General features: G+C 44.7%; 1 protein-coding gene across 6 annotated transcripts in view; it reads right to left on the bottom strand.

The window, feature by feature from the left end:
• The window catches only part of RIMS2 (regulating synaptic membrane exocytosis 2), a 787778-nt gene that overhangs the window by 709443 nt on the left and 60663 nt on the right, over nucleotides 1-17672 (bottom strand). The gene's annotated exons all lie outside the window — the stretch shown is intronic.

Here is a 17672-nt window from a genome sequence, read left to right as displayed (position 1 = left end):
ATATTTGATATATAGTTATACAAATATATATATAATTTATATAATTACATAATTATATTAACACATAAAAAATATTGTGCTGAAGGACCTATTTCCCTTGGCTATACAAGTCTGGTTTTATGTTCAATTTAGAGAAGATAAATCAGTGTCTTTTTGTTGATTGATTTGCTTTTGTTGTCCACTTATCTTATTTGATCATCACTTAGCTCTTTTTAAAGTGAATTAGGGATATACAAGACTCTGAACTCTAGAGGAGTCCTTTATAAGCCCATGTGCTTTGTGTTAAATGCTCTAGGAGCAAAGTTCTCCTTACCTGAAAAGCTGGAGGTTTTTGTAATTCATGGATTTTGAGGGGCTTAAATTACTCTTGCCTGAAAAGTTTTTCTCTTTATAACTAGGAAAGAAAAAGTGTTGAAAATGCCATTTTGATCTTTGCTCAAAGCATTGTAAGACAATACTGACTCATCCTGTCTAATTCTTCAAGAGAATTCAATTTAATCAAAAGGTTTTTTTTTATAAAAACAAATTTGTGAGACTGCCTTTTAAGCTCAACTGAGTCCATGGTCCCAACAAATTCTTTGCAAGTAGTTTCAATATCAAACTTTGTGAGGACATTGAAGTAACAGAGTGACGAATCAGATTACAAAGGTTTCGGCTAGCTGTAAAGCTATTAGAATCTGGTTGACCTGTTCAGGCCCTCATCTCCAATCCTACTTATTGTATCCTCCTCCTTGGCCTCTCCTACACCTACATCATGCCCCCTCACTTTCCAGGCCATGAAAAATACACCAGGACCATCATCTTTGCCTGACAATCTGATCACACCACACACACTTCTTTGATTCTCTCCAGTTTCCCCATTCTCCTCGCCATCAAACTTAGGTCTTTTGTGATCATCTTCAAGGCTCTTTATACCTGTTCTTCATAATTATCCCCCCTTCTTTCTCATTGCAACAGCCCAAAGAAGACAGATTTGCCACTGATTTGCCCATTTACTCCAAAACTGTATGTATGCTTTCTTCTCCTCTGGCCACTAAACATGGAAAGCCACTCCTGAACTGGTCTGCATAACCATTTTCCTGTCCTATTTATGCCCAAACCTGCCCAGGCAGAGCGCCTCATTGATTTCAATGGAACTCCATGCAGATGTGCATATGGATTCACTTGCAGGATCAGGGCCTACTGAAGATCCATGTCTTCCATGAAGCAAGCCTACAAAAAAGTAGGCGACTAAAGTCATCTACTTATCTATTTCATTTATTTTTTTCATGAGAAAAACCACTCATCTCTATGGAGAGATGAGCTGAAGGACACTAGAAGTGAAGCTGGGATTTCTTTTGGGGGAAGACCACAGAGGAGGAGAAATTAATGGTCTTTCCTTTTTAAAAAAATCAGTGACAACAAAGGTGTAGTTAGTAAGATGTGCACTTTAGTAAAAAAAAAACTTCTTATACATTACAATCCCATTCCCCCTCTTCATCTTTGTCATTTAAGGCTGTAATGCTCTTTAGGACACGGGCTGTTTCTGGAAACCTACCATATTTTGGATATTAACACAAATAATAAATAATTTAAGGACCCAGATCTTCTAGCCTGATAGGAATAAAATCCTGTACCCATGTAAAGTGAAATCTCAAATTACATCAGTGGGACTACTTGCAAGTAAGGTAAACAAAATTTGACTCATGTAGCATATACAAATAGTTAGAAACTTTTCACAACCAGATTATTTTTTAATCTACTGGTTCCACAAGGAAAAAAGGAAATCCTTCCATCATAAAGGCCTTCTCTTTATCAGAAACGACATTTACAGAATGAATACTATTTTTTCTAACTTTTCTTTTGGCAGCTTATAAACATGTTTAATTGCCTTGAATAGCTAAATATTTCAAGGGAAAGATCAATTTCTGGGTACTGTAATTACTTATCTCAGAGTCAGATAACCTGGAAAAATTGTGTTTTAGATAGTCCATAAACATTTGGTTTGGACAATTAAAAGGTGAGCTACAAAGGTTTTTAAATGGGAATACATATGTTTGTAAATTCCAGGAAAAGAAAGTGTTACATATCTAGTTATTTAAAATGTATTCAGCACTGGACTTTAAACAAATTTGAAATTATAATCAGTTCCAATATAGCATCATGAGGAGATTGAGATGCAGATTGTTCTGATGCTTTAGTCACCATAGATATGGATGAAGTGCTGGGCAGAAAAAAAGAACAGAAATTGCTGAAATAAATCAAAAATAAATCCAAATGGATGTTAAATGCTGAGGAAGAATCCAAAAGTTAATCACATCTAAAATATTGTAGGATTTGTATGGAAAACACTATGTTTTGTTATAAAATGAAAGATTCTAACAGCAGCAGTGATTAGCATAGCAAACTCATGTACATGAGACTAACTATATATTCCAGGACAGAAAATATCCTTAGCAGGGACCCTTTGTGGATACTAGCTAGAAATGGGCAAAAAAAATATGCAAAGGAAAAGTTACTCACCCTCTGTAGTAACTCTAGTTCTTTGAGATCTGTGTCTATATGGGTGCTCCCCTTCAGGTTTGCATGCACCTCTCAAGCCCTTGATCAGAGATTTCTAGCTAGCAGTGTCTGTTCGACCCTCGCACGCACCCTCTCCCTCCTCATGGCTGACACGGAGGCCATATAGGGGTGCATGTGTGAACCACCCCCAGTTCTTTCTCTACTCAGTCATCCCCTAAGGAACAACTCAAGCAGAGGGGGAACAGATACAACCACAGTCACCAACTTTCCAAAGTGCTAGGGAGTGCTCAACCCCCGGCTCTGCCCCAGGTCCCACCCCCACTCTACCCCTTCCCCCAATGCCTCACTCTCACCCCGCTCCTTCCCACCCCACTCCGCCCCAAGAACTGAGTAGGGATGAACTCTGGGCAGTCTATGACCTACTGAAATGCTTCTTGCTCGTAGGTGTATAAATGTCCAAGGAACATAGGATAGCCCTGAAGTCCTTGAATATGTGCAGGGAATCATTTGTGGTCACTGACAAAAGTTTATGATCATCAAAGCAGACATCAGAGGGTTTCCCTGCGGCCACGACAGCTTCCTGAGTGGTGATGGGGGGGGGAAGGCAAAGCATCAGCCTCCCCCCGCACTCCCAGTTCCTCCTGGATACACAGCCCTACATGACTCCTGGAAACTGGTGGGGCTCAACGCTGCAGGAGCATGGTGAGTTCTCTACCTGAGAGTTCTCTACCTGAGCTCTCTGTGGGGAAAGAAGTAGTTCGGGACTATTTAGAAAAGCTGGACGAGCACAAGTCCATGGGGCCAGATGCGCTGCATCCGAGGGTGCTAAAGGAGTTGGCCGATGAGATTGCAGAGCCATTAGCCATTATCTTTGAAAAATCATGGCGATTGGGGAAGGTCCCGGATGACTGGAAAAAGGCTAATGTAGTGCCCATCTTTAAAAAAGGGAAGAAGGAAGATCCAGGGAACTACAGGCCAGTCAGTCTCACCTCAGTCCCTGGAAAAATCATGGAACAGGTCCTCAAGGAATCAATTCTGAACCACTTAAAGGAGGGGAAAGTGATCAGGAACAGTCAGCATGGATTCACCAAGGGCAAGTCATGCCTGACTAACCTAATTGTCTTCTATGATGAGATAACCGGCTCTGTGGATGAGGGGAAAGCAGTGGATGTGCTATTTCTGGACTTTAGCAAAGCTTTTGATACAGTCTCCCACAGTATTCTTGCCAGCAAGTTAAAGAAGTATGGGCTGGATGAATGGACGGTAAGGTGGATAGATGGTCGGGCTCAACGGGTAGTGATCAATGGTTCCATGTCTAGTTGGCAGCCGGTATCAAGTGGGGTGCCCCAAGGGTCGGTGCTGGGGCCGGTTTTATTCAATATCTTCATTAACGATCTGGAGGATGGTGTGGACTGCACCCTTAGCAAGTTTGCAGATGACACTAAACTGGGAGGAGTGGTTGATACGCTGGAGGGTAGGGATAGGATACAGAGGGACCTAGACAAATTAGAGGATTGGGCCAAAAGAAATATGATGAGGTTCAACAAGGACAAGTGCAGAGTCCTGCACTTAGGACGGAATAATCCCATGCACTGCTACAGACTAGGGACCGAATGGCTGGGGCAGCAGTTCTGCAGAAAAGGACCTAGGGGTTCCGGTGGATGAAAAGCTGAATATGAGTCAACAGTGTGCCCTTGTTGCCAAGAAGGCTAATGGCATTTTGGGTTGTATAAGTAGGGGCATTTCCAGCAGATCGAGGGAAGTGATCATTCCCCTCTATTCAGCACTGGTGAGGCCTCATCTGGAGTACTGTGTCCAGTTTTGGGCACCACACTACCAGAAGGATGTGGATAAATTGGAGAGAGTCCAGCGGAGGGCAACAAAAATGATTAGGGGGCTGGAACACATGACTTATGAGGAGAGGCTGAGGGAACTGGGATTGTTTAGCCTGCAGAAGAGAAGAATGAGGGGGGATTTGATAGCTGCTTTCAACTCCCTGAAAGGGGGTTCCAAAGAGGATGGATCTAGACTGTTCTCAGTGGTAGAAGATGACAGAACAAGGAGTAATGGTCTCAAGTTGCAGAGGGGGAGGTTTAGGTTGGATATTAGGAAAAACTTTTTCACTAGTAGGGTGGTGAAGAACTGGAATGGGTTACCTAGGGAGGTGGTGGAATCTCCTTCCTTAGAGGTTTTTAAGGTCAGGCTTGACAAAGCCCTGGCTGGGATGATTTAGTTGGGTTTGGTCCTGCTTTGAGCAGGGGGTTGGACTAGATGACCTCCTGAGGTCCCTTCCAACCCTGAGATTCTATGATTCTATGAGTGAAGGGGGGGCAATGAGGCTTGGGCTTCAGCCCTGGGGTGGTTGGGAAGTGGGCTCCAGCGGCGGGACTTAGGGAGCCTGGCTGCACAGAGCAGAGCTCTAGTCATGGGGCTTCATGCACCAACACCCGGCTCCAGCTGCAGGGTTTTGGGTGCTGACCCCAGCTCTGGCCCTGAGTGCGTGGCAGCAAATGCTGGCCCCAGGCGCCAATCCCCAGCCCCAGGTGCGCAGCAGCGGGTGCTGGCTTTGGCCTCATGGCAATGGGCATGAACCCCTGGGCTCCAGCACCCAGCTCCAGGCTCTGGCTGCATGGCCGGGAGCACTGGCCCTGGGCTCCAACTCCCTGCCCCGGCCATGCAGCTCCTCTTCTGCCCATGGGAACTGATCCCCGGCCACACAGCAGCCAACCCCCGGCTCCAGTTGCACAGCTGCAGGGCTCACCACTCACCCTCCTTTCTCTTGGCCCCGCATCCATGTCCCCCTCCCCATCACCCCTGGACCCCACTGCCTTCCTAGCCCTGTATCCACCCCTCCATTGCCCCAGGGCCCCACTTTCTCCCCCAGCCCACATCTATCCCACCATGTCCCCCACTGCTTCCGCCTCCGTCTCCCCCACACTCCCAGAGCTTAATTTGTCCTGGGACTTGCTGAGAAAAGTGATATTAACAAACATGCAAGTATCACTTTTCACAGCCTTCCTGATAGCTACTAAATGTACTGTGAAAAGTGACTGATATTAACAAACGTACAAATATCACTTTTCACAGTAATATTTTTACTACTGAGTCTGCAAAAAAAACCTCTACATCAGGCCTCACTGTGCGGCCCGCTGGGGGATTCTAAATCCCCCCCACACGGCGCTCTGCGGGCAGTCCAGAGCCCTTTGAATTCCAGCGGTGGCAGGGAATCAAAGGGCTCTTGGCTCCCTGCAGGAGAAGGGAGCCCAGAGCCCTTTAAATCTCAGCAGGGGCCGGGAATCAGAGGGCTCTGCACTGCCCGCAGGGGCAGGGAGACCAGAGCCCTTTAAATCCCAGCCGCGGCCGGGAGTCAGAGGGCTCTGGGCTGCTGGCAGCCGTGGGGAGCCCAGAGCCCTTTAAATCCCAGCCGCGGCCAGGAATCAGAGGGCTCTGGGCTGCCGGCAGCCGCGGGGAGCCCAGAGCCCTTTAAATCTCAGCCGCAGCTGGGAGTCAGAGGGCTCTGAGCTGCCTGCAGCCGCGGGGAGCCCAGAGCCTTTTAAATCCCAGCCACGGCCGGGAATCAGAGGGCTCTGCGCTGCCCGCAGGAGCAGGGAGACCAGAGCCATTTAAATCCCAGCCTCTGGCTGCTGATTGCCCCCTCCCCAGACCTCTGCCCCAACTGCCCCCCAGGACCTCCACCCCCTATCTAAGCACCACTGGTCCTTGTCCCCCGATTACCCCTCCCAAGACCCCTGCCCCAACTGCCCCTTGGGACCCCAGCCCCTATCTAAGCCTCCCTTCTCCTTGTCCCCAACTGCCCCCTCCTGAGACCCCACCCAACTGCCCCCCAGGACCCCACCCCCTACCTGTCCCTTGATAAACCTCCTGGACTCCCATGCCTATCCAATTGCTGCCTGTCCCCTGACTGCCCCTCCCAACCTCGGCCTCATCCAACCCCTGCTCCCTGTCCCTTGACTGCCCCCGGAACCCCTACCCCTTCTCCAACCCCAAACCGCTTACTGTGCCACTCAGACCAGCATGTCTGGCTCCGTGCAGCTCCAGACAGTTGCTGCCATGCTCCCCATGGAGCCCACAGCCCTCTCCACCCCCAGCACCTGCCTTCCAGATTTGAACACCTCAAAATTCAGGAGTGCTCAAGCTCAGTTTGGGCAGCTTTACTTCATTTCTCCCAAATCAAATATACTGATCCACTGTAACTTGCTGTAGAAAAAGTAGGATAAAATTGAGCAAGAAATGCTTATTAGGACTGGAATTGCTATTTTCAACAGCCATTGCCTTTTTGTTTGTTTGAAAGGAAGACAGTGATATTGCATTGGCAAATTCCCCATAGAAAGAAAGAGTGGAACAAAAGAATAATAAAGGCACCTCAACTTTTCCTCATTTATGGAGGACAGTCTTATAATATGCATCCAGATATCCTCCAATCACACAAGCTGAAAATTGTTCCACTTTACTGCAGCTCTGTAACCATATGGGAACCAATCCTGTCTGTGTTTTGTGCACATCCAAAATTCCTGCTGAATGACCCACCCTGGGAGCGAGTTACCAGTGACCCAGGGCTGGGGTGACAGGAGGGGTGGAGGGGGCACTGTTGCGGGGGAGCCCAGGGCTGGGGCAGCAGCAGGGTGGAGGGAGGGCACTGGTGGGGAGGAAAGGGGGAAGCCCAGCGCTGGGGTGGCAGGGGGTGTGTGGGGGTGGGGGGAGAGCCCAGGACTGGGGCAGCAGGAGGGTACGGGGGGAGCCCAGGGTTGGGAAGGGGGACAGCCAAATTTTTTTTTGCTTGGGGCAGCAAAAAACCTAGAGCCGGCCCTGCCGGGTTCCCCCAGCCGCCGGAGCCTCGAGCCCTTTAATTTGACCCTGAGGGCTCCCAGCCACCTCTTTAGCTGGGAGCCCCTGGTTGATTTAAAATAAAGTATCACCTCCCCACCCCCAACCTTCCTTTTTGGCCCACAGCTGTTTTGGTGGGGCGGCGCTGGGGAAGGAGGGTTTGTTTCCACAGGGCGGGGCGGCCCTGGGGCGGGGTGTTTCCTCAGGCTGGGAGGTTTCGGCCCTCAGCTGTTTTCTTTGGAGGAATGTGGCCCTCGCCGCTTTACGAGTTGTGCAGGCCTGCTCTACATCAATAAATTACAATAATGTGGATGTATATATGTGGTATTTATTTGTTTTTCCTAAAGTTCATCTAGTATTTTAGGACAAGTGTCAGTGTGGCCACCAGCAGGAGTTGGTGGTCACACTCTGAGGCCACCTAAAATTTGTTGCGAGAACCCCTGATCTAGGGCCACTCGGAGTGCCATTCTGGCCAGAAGCTGACCCTCTGCAACAATAGACTGAAATTGTTCCCTGCAGTCATGTAGTAGTTGTTCAATAAAGGCTGTTAGCTTGTTGTAATTAGTAAAATTATATTTGGCCCTGACAGGGCCAGCTCTAGGCACCAGCCGAGCTTGGGGCTGCAGATTCCAAGGGGCGGCATTCCAGCGGCCCTTTTTTTCTTTTTGGTTTGCTGCTCCGGCCGCCCTGTAGGGGCGGCGGTGCAGAGGAGGGGAGCACCCTGCAGCAAACTCAGCAGGGCAGCCCACCTCCTTCCCTCCCAGCCGACCAGAGCGACGCAGAGGCCTCCCGGCAGGCGGCACAGCAGGAGGGGCCAAGTGGCGGGCGCCCCACTGAAGCCCTGGCCGCCCCCCTTCTTTCTCTCCCCCCCCCCTCAGTTCCCCTCCCCCCCCCCCCGCTAGACTGGGCGCACACTCCGCTGCACGTCTGCAGCACAGGGAGTCCCCCTGCACCCTGGCTCTGGCCGCCCTGCAGGGTTGGTTTTTTTTTGCTTTGCTTTGCCGCTCCGGCCGTCCTGCAGGTTTGTTTGTTTTTTCTGCTTTGCCACTCCAGCTGCCCTGCAGGTTTTTGTTTTTGTTTTTCTACTTTGCCGTTCCGGCCGCCCCACGGGTTTGTTTTTTTTTCCTTCCTGCTTTACCACTCCGGCCACCCCGCAGGTGTTTTTTGTGTGTGTGTGTGTTTGTGTGTGCTTTGCCGCTCCGGCCACCCCACACGTGTTTTGTGTGTGTGTGTGTGTGCTTTGCCGCTCCGGCCACCCCACAGGTGTTTTTTTTTTTTTGCTTCGCCGCTCCGCCTCCCCCCCACCCATGCAGTTTTTGTTTGTTTGCTTGCTTGCTTGGGGTGGCAAAAAAGCCAGAGCTGGCCCTGGGTCCTGACCACCTGATAGTTCACAATCTGGAACTGCAAGGTTGTGGATGAATAAGACTTTTGTCCAAAGAAATCCATTTGTTTTTAATCTTTGTCATAGGGGGTAGTTCTCAAAAAGTGCTGCCTACCCCGTTCATTCACAGCATGCACCATGAGGGAGTTAGGTGGGGAATGGAAAAATTAAAATTCAGAGTCCTTAGGTGGTACTTAGTACGTCTTTCCCTCCCTTTTGCATGTTGGTGGATTAGTGGCTGGCATCAGCCATACCATCTTAGCTGGATCCAGGAGAACCTCATTAATAGGTAATGTTACTCTGGGAGGTGTTGCTGACTGCAAAATATCTAGCAGCCTGTGCTGCTGGTCTTTGACCTCCTCCAAGGGGATCTGCAGAGTGTCATCAACCCTTCTAATGAGGTCATGGAATTGTCTGAAGTCATCAGCCTCATACAGCAACAACAAAATGGGAGTGCCAAGGGTGACTTCCTCATCTGCCCTAGTCTCCAACTCCTCAAAGTCTGCTCCTGCCTTGGAAGGGTAGTGGGAGGATGTGAAACCCCAGTTTCCCTAAGGGACAGTACAGTGGTTTATTTAATTGTTGACAATAGGCAGCCCACAGGCCCCAGTGCAGAAGTCCATAAGGGAGCAGGGTGGCATAAAGGTTGGTTCCACCATCCTTGAAACATCACAAAGTCCTCCCTGTCCACAGGTAGATTCCCAAAGGAGTGTGTAGGAAAACCCCTAACAGAAATCAAGGAGATCCACCGGGAGTCCTCTTCTTCTTCCTCCATGTGCTCCCATGGGGGCAGCCAGTAAGGATAGAGGACAGTCCAGTGCCACAAAGTGGCCACTCAAAGACCAAGGTCTTGGTACCATGAGACTCTCGATACCCGACAGCAATGGAGACTCTCGTGTACATGAAACTAAGTGATCCCTCAATTATTTCATTTCAAAGCATTTTATTGCCAATATTAACTATGCTAAAAAAAAGTGAAAACCACCCAAAAGCTGAACAAAAAGATACATTTTGGATCAAAAATAAAACAAAACAATTATAAGACTACTTAATTAAATGATTAAAATCTCATCATTTTGTTTCAGATTCTCCTATCACCACTACCCCTTCCATTTTTTCACTTCTGCTATCATTTTAGTTCCTCTGCTTTTCATCTCTGCAGCTCTTCAGGCATGGAGAAGTCGCAATGCCATTCCAAACATTGCAGTATCAGTGAAACAGAGAGAACTGTCAGCAGCTGTTATTTTTCATACTAAATCTTCAGTAAAAATATTAATCATCTATATTTGTATTTTATTTGTTTATTTGCCATTCAGGTTACTTTTGACTTTATTTGAGTTTTAAAATATTGTAATAAATCCACAGCCACCTAAGAACTTAGCACTGGCCTCATGACTTCATGACAGTGAGGAAAGAACTTAAATCCTTGTTCCCCCAAAACAATGGCACCTGCCAGTTAAACTAAAGCAGAATCTCCACTACTTGATAAGAAAATAAGAATTTAGTATCCAATGGCATTTCTGCTGTTTCTGCTAGATTTCCTCTCTCTTCAGCCAGGCCTCTCACTTACCAAATCTCTTGCTCCACTCATATGTTCCCACTGTATGTTATTGGCACTTTTGCTGACATTTCTTATGTGTCCTTCTCTGTCAGGATGTATCCTTCTGCCTAATTTCCCAATCCCTTCCTTTCCAGCTGTTCTTAGATTATAGATAGATAGATAGATAGATAGATAGATAGATAGATAGATAGATAGATAGATCGATCACTTTTGGAATCTTATAAGTGCCAGTTGCTTTTTTACAAAACATTTTCAAGTCACCTTGTTACATAAAAGACTGAAATAAAATGCACTTAAATACAGTAATAGTGTGCACATTGTAAAATACCTACATTTAAAATTATCCTTTTGATATGTTGAACAATCTTGTTTCCCTAAACAGAATTCTTTGGCCTCTATATAATTGTTACAAAGGTTTTTGGCAAGGGAAGTCATAATTTTAAGTGTAAAACTTACATATAATATTCTCACTAGTTCTACTGGAATATGAGCCTCTGTAATGCCAATGGCTGTATCTAATTGAGATGTATTTGCAGCTCCAGTGAGCCATGTTTCTTGTTCATTCTGCTATAACCTTGTAGTACCAAAGCTAGCAAGGAAGAGTATTTTGGTTGTAATTGATCTGATGTTCTGGAACATGTTTCATTTGCCTGAATTAAGCACTGCTGAGTTTCAAAAGGTGTACTGCCATTCATGCATTTCTCTCCTGTTTGAATTTTCATTTTCTTCAACATCTATGTATACTTAGAGATAGTCAATAAATTGATGAAGTGGTCACAGACGCAAATTAACTCATTTAAATCTACATCATGGACACACAATACAGGAAAAGGAGTTGACCTGGATTACTAGCTCCTAACACCAGGATAAAACACACAATCCATAGATAGGTTTCAGGCAAAGGATCAGATGACCAAATTGGACAGCACTGACTGCTGTAAAGCAGAGACTTAACAACCATGCACCAAATTCTGTGCTAATTTACACTCTATCCAATGGATTTGCCCTCACAGTTTTTGACCTCATAGATGTCTTTTCCTGGTTCCTGTATGTATGTAAATTAGTCTCAAAGAAAAGAAAAGGTTTTCAAACATCTCTACTTGAGAAACACATAATAAGGGTAAGGAGGCCAGGCCCTTGAAAATAGTGGAGGTTCTCTTCTGTAAATACAGCTGTCCTCCTCTAAGAATCCATTCCAAGTTTAGGAAAAAATGGGAAAAGGAGGGATTCTGTGAGACATGAAAATCAATACATCATTTAGGAGGGGAAAATATAGCTTTAAAAACTAATATTTTTAGTTTTTATTTTGTTTTATTCTCTTACTTTGTGTAGCTTTGAATAATTTTTATATTTACTATCACTTTTTCTTCCAAAAATGATAAACTCTCTACAGGATTACACTGAAAATTTAAGGATGTGCCTTTTTTTTAAATGATGGTTGTCTCCAAGATAGCTTCACCTAGATCATTATCCATATGATAAGGCCAAAAATTAAGATATCAGAGGCTGTTATCACTCAGAACTCAGGTTCATTTCTGGAGCTGTGTTTAGAAACTTGTACAACAACACCTGCCTTGTACTACTAATCACTTTTTTTCTTCAAACACTAAACTCAGCCACAAAATTTAAATAAAAATTAATATTTTTTTGATTGTTTACTATCTAACTGCAAAAAACAGCTAAAGAATATAATTCTAAAAATCAGCCTGTTAATGGCTAACTCTATTATACCTATTTGGGCTGCAAGGTTGCTTCCCCAGTAAATCCTGCTGCAGAGGAGGAGTAGGAGGCAGTGCCAGAGGCTTCCCCCAATCAGCATCATCCTTTTCTGGAAGAATTTGTAGCCCTCTGTGGCCTCTACTAATAGGAACATAGGACTGGAAGGTGCATCCTTGATCATCAAGTCCCATCCCTTGCTATCATAGGGAACATCATCATGTAAACCCAGCCATACATATATCAGATTTTATCATAAAACTAGTTAGTTGTTTGCCCCTCTGCTGCTCACTCCTCTGATGGGTTAAGAATCCTCTTCTAATTTCTACCCTACATTTATTCATGGCCAGTTTATATCCATCTGTTCTTGTGCCAACATTGTCCTTTAGCTTACATAGTTCTTCTCCCTCCCTGGTGTTTGCCCTCCAGCTGTATTTATAGAGAGCAATCGTATCCCCTCTCAGCCTTCATTTTACTAGAATAAACAAGCAAAGCTCCTTTAGCCACCTCCAAGTTTGAATTAATCTTTGCTGAAGATAGATGACCAGAACTGTACACATTATTCCAGATGAGGTCTTATTAGTGCCTTGTACATCAGCATTAATACCTCCCTATATTTACTGGAAATATCACGCTTGATACAGCCTACAATTGCATTTGCCTTTTTTAAGGACACACTATACTGGTGTATCGTAGACATTCTGTGATTGATTCATACACCCAGGTCTCTCTCCTCCTATGTTGTTTCCAACTGATAAGCTCCCAGCTTATAGCAGAAATTCTTGATATTAGTTCCTTAATTCATGGACCTTGAACACTGTACTACTAACGTTTGCCCCATTTCTACTACTACAGTCCTGTAGGTCATCCATTTCTTCCTGTTTAATATTCCAGTCCTCTATACTGACAACCAATATCTCTCAACTTTGCACCATCAGCAAATTTTATAAGCACATTCCTACTTTTTATGCCAAGGTCATTAATGAAGATATTAAATTCCCAAGACAGATCCTTGAGGAACTCCACTAGTACTCTCCCTCCAGCCCGACAGTTCTCCTTTCAGCATAACCCATTGTTGTCTCATTGGCCAGTTCCTTAATCACCCTACAATTTCTGTACTAATCCCCCATCTTCTCTAATTTAACTAATAATTTCCCATATGATACTGTGTCAAATGCTTTAGTAAAGTCCAGATAGATTAGATCTACTGCATGTCCCTTGTCTAATAAATCAGCTTTACCTCTAGTGTTTACCACCATTCCACAATCAGAATATAAATGTAATGCCATCTATACAATATTTATCTTTGTGTGTGTCACTCTGTATAAAGATGGGTTAGTTATTCAAACTGTTCTTTAAAGAGAAATGCTGAATGTTTAATAACGGAGTCCTGAGTCACAGCTTCAGACAATTTAATCCATAAATCATTATTGTAAAGCAGGGACTCACTGTTCTTGTTACTAGCTAATTAGAAGCATTCATTCATGTCTATTTGCAGTTGGTGTGCATTTAAAATGAATCAGACTATCATTCATGAAGAAACAATATGCAAATGAAAGACAGTAAATACAAAATGACATCAACAGCAGGCTAGACAAATAGTTCAATGTAAGAATGTGGACATCAGCAGTGTCTTACTAAAATCATTGGTAATAAACGCTATTTTTACAGAGTCACAAATATGATTATAATTACTCCCAATGCTCATTTCAAATAAATGCACATCAGGAGAAAATTAAAGTTTACACTTCAGTGTTTTCTTTAACACGCACAACTAATATAAATGAAAAATATAAGAGATTGGATGAGAACTTACTTTTTTATAATTTTAAAAATCACCTTTTTAAAAAACAAATGTAAGAAAGTTGTTGGGATTGACTCTATTAAAAATGCCAACTCCACATTCAAACAGAGATCGTGCGGAGAAAAGAGCTCCTCTTTGTTCTGCAAACTGCTGCGCATGCTGTTGGCATACAATCAATAACACCATTTGTTGTGTTCTTTCCTACCAGCAAGGAAAAATGCATTTCTGCTTTGAGAAATAGAAATATTAAGTACATGTAAAAACCCTACATTAATTCAACATTAAAGGTGGAATTTTCAAAAGTATCTAAATGATTTATGAGGACAAGTTTCATTTCCTTTCAATACTACTTGTGCTCTTAACTCATTTACATGCTTTGGAAAACTCCATCCTAAGATTATAAATTAAACACACATACAACCTCTGTGCAATTACAATGCTTCACACAGTATATAGTAGCAGTAAATATACTGTAGTGTATTTTGTACAGATAATCAAATGTTAGCATTTTAACACTCTGTTAATGAATCTTTTCTGAGAAATTAAATGAAGATGCTAGGAAGTTTTCTGTGAGAATTAAAGAGCTTTGCAAATTAACAATTCTTGCTTCAAAAAGGAGTTGTAGTATGAAGTTACTTTTGGAATTGTAAATGTGGAAAACATTAAAATTATATTTGAAAAGTTAATGTCACCATATATTTGTGATTGAACATATCATAAATGTACTGGCTGTGGAAATTTATTAAAAAAGGACAATAAATATTTGTACTAAAACTTGCATCATACTGCTGGTAAGTTGTGTTCTTACCTAAGCAAAACACATCTAAACAATCAGCAATACCAAGCAACCTGACAGGTGGTCTGTGACAGATGCCATTGATCTTTCTTTGTTTAATATGGAACAAGCTGTTACTGAGTAACTTAGTGAACAAAACATTCCCAACATTTGCTGTTTAAAAAATTTACTGAAAATGGCAACTAGTGTGCAGGCTGACCTAATTCTGAAATTATTTCTTCTGATAGCAGTTATATAACACAGTTGTAAAATATTCTCTCTTTCACCTGATCATTAACAAGTAGGTAAAGATGTCATGTGGCGATTCCTCAGTGACACCTTAAAATACCTTTTGCAGGAGGTGCAAAAATGCTAATCCATAACTTTAATGTTCATGGATGTCAAATGGGTATTTCTACCTCTTCAAGCTGCAGTACTGGCAATAACCATCTATAATGGTCTTGTCCACAGATCTGCACATGGAAGGTGCCTTCACATGTGGCTATCTGACTTTCTGCCTGAAAACAAGAGAGTTCTGCCTCTGTACCACCTTCCCCACAATGGGAACTCCTAGGAGATTGGTGTAGGTGAGTAAGGAAAATGCTACTGTCCATGGTGCTGTCCCCTGCTTTCCTCAATTCCAGCAAAGAAATACAAATACAGTACAGACCCGTTTACGCGCAGATGTCAGGAGTCAAGCCGTCACGACCATGTGTTAAGAGACTGTGGTTTAAGAGGACCATGATGAAATATCTTAAGATATCTATATGTACATGTATAATTATCTATGATTACATACATATTCACAGCGTCCCAAATACTGCAGGCCTGTTAATGGCACTTTGCAAGAATATAAATTCAAATGTGTAACCTCATAAAAACATTATTATTACTAAACAGGGGTGAAAGTAACTCAGGACACTTACCAGTATGGGGGGGCGGTTCTGGCCCCCGGAAGGGGCGGGGAGTCAGGCGGAAGGAGAGGGGCTAGGGGTCAGCATCCCTCAGCCAGCCCTTCCAGGCTGCCTGGTCCGCGCCGCCCGGGGTTCCTGTGGCAATTTAAAGGGCCCGGGGCTCTGGACACTGCTGCTGTGGTAGCAGAGCCCCAGGCCCTTTAAATCGCCATGGGACAACTGCTCCCTTTGCTCCGCCCCCGACCGGTGGTAGCCAAGGGGGGGCAAAAGGGGCAGGGACCTTAAAGCACTGCAGGGTCCTTTGCCACGGCAGCGCTTTAATGTTGCTGCACGCCACCACCCCCCATCGGCGGCCCAGCGCTGCTGCAGCAAAGGACCATCCCTAAAGTGCTGCCATGGCCCTGGCCCTCCCCTTTTTGCCTCCCCCACCAGCAGCCCTGCTGGGTCCCTACCAGCAGGGCCGCCATCAGCGGGGTGGGGGGAAAGAGGTGGCAACATTAAAGCACTGCTTTAAGGACGGTCCTTTGCCGCAGCAGCGCTTTGAGGAGCCTTAAAGCGCTGCTGCATCAAAGGACCATCCTTAAAGCAGCGCTTTAACATTGCCACCCCTTTTCCTCCCCCTTCCCTCCCCCGTCGGTGGTAAAGACATACAACATGTTTCCACTCTGCACTTCCTGTCAATTTCTAGGTCAGTGAGTTAGTGAGCAAATCTGTAGCGCTACATAGCAAGTTCTTGTACCGCGTGTTAACGAGTCTCGTGTGTTAAATAGGTAGCTCTGGGAGGCATGGCACTACCGCACATTAAGCGGATTTGTGCCTAAACAGGTCTATACTGTAGAAGGTAATACAAATAGAAGGTAATACAACTGGGGACAGCATTACATCCCCCTGCCAAAACCCTGACAGTACTGCTGTGCAGCAGCAAAAAGAGACTCATGGCCCAATTCATCATTGCTCTATGGTCTATTTGTGCCAGCTATCCCAGTACAAAAGATTCATAGTGCAGGTGAAAGCCCCTGCAACTATGCCCCCTGTAATGAACAGCACCAAGCGGAGGAGAGGGGGGAATTCTGAGAAGGATAAGAGTGGATTGGAGATAGATTGGGACCAGACGACAGCATGGCTGGGATGAACCTGCATCTCAGAATTAGTGCACTGAGGTTTCTGAAGCAGGTTAGCCTGCATCACTTCCCAGTAGCCCCTTAACAGGGAAGGGATAATTCATCTCCCTTCTGATGCTGCATCAGCACAGCAGTGGATCTGGCTCAAAGTCTACAGAAAAACAGATCCTGCTAGAGGTTCAGTAAACTAACAATGATCTAACTCACTCTGCTAGGAGCTAACTAAAAAAACCCTCTAAGTAATGGTTATGCCTTAGCAAGTTGTTATAGCTGTCATAGCAGTTACTTTTATTTAGTAAATTATTTAGTTAGAGTGCTCGTTAAAATTGCTGTTAGTTTTTTTAAGTGTTAGTATCTCATAGTGTTAGATTTTTATTAGTTTCAAGTTTAAATATTATGTGTGACCTTTCCCAGTAAAATATCTATTTCAACACTTCCACTTGCTGATTATTAGTATTTGAGTAATACCTGGAGATCCCAGGCAAGATTGGGGTCCCATTGTGCTGGGCACTGTACATATACACAGCAAGAGATTAACCCTTCCCCCCAAAGAGTAGGAGAAAGGACTATTGCTCCTCAATTTGAAGGACACTGACCTCATAACTTCAAAAATGGAAGACATGGAGGGTAGTATGGGGGGGGACGGTTACTCAACTTCTCGTAACTGTTGTTCTTCGAGATGTGTTGTTCATGTCCATTCCAATTAGGTGTGTGTGCATGCGTGTGCACAGCAGCCAGAAGATTTTCCCCTAGCAGTATCCATTGGGTTGGTCCAGGCACCCCTTGGAGTGGCACCTTCATGGGGCCCAATATAAGGCCCTATTAACCCGCCACCCCCTAGTTCCTTCTTGCCAGCTACTCCAACAGAGGGGTCAATGGGTGGGTATTGGAATGGACATGAACAACACATCTCGAAGAATCATAGAATATCAGGGTTGGAAGGGACCTCAGGAGGTCATCTAGTCCAACCCCCTGCTCAAAGCAGGACCAGTCCCCAGACAGATTGTTACCTCAGTTCCCTAAATGGCCCCCTCAAGGACTGAACTCACAATC

This window comes from Mauremys reevesii, linkage group 2 (assembly GCF_016161935.1).
Source record: "Mauremys reevesii isolate NIE-2019 linkage group 2, ASM1616193v1, whole genome shotgun sequence".
Taxonomy (NCBI): domain Eukaryota; kingdom Metazoa; phylum Chordata; order Testudines; family Geoemydidae; genus Mauremys; species Mauremys reevesii.
The sequence above is the reverse complement of the archived record's forward strand: the minus strand, read 5'-3'. Positions and strand labels throughout refer to the sequence as shown.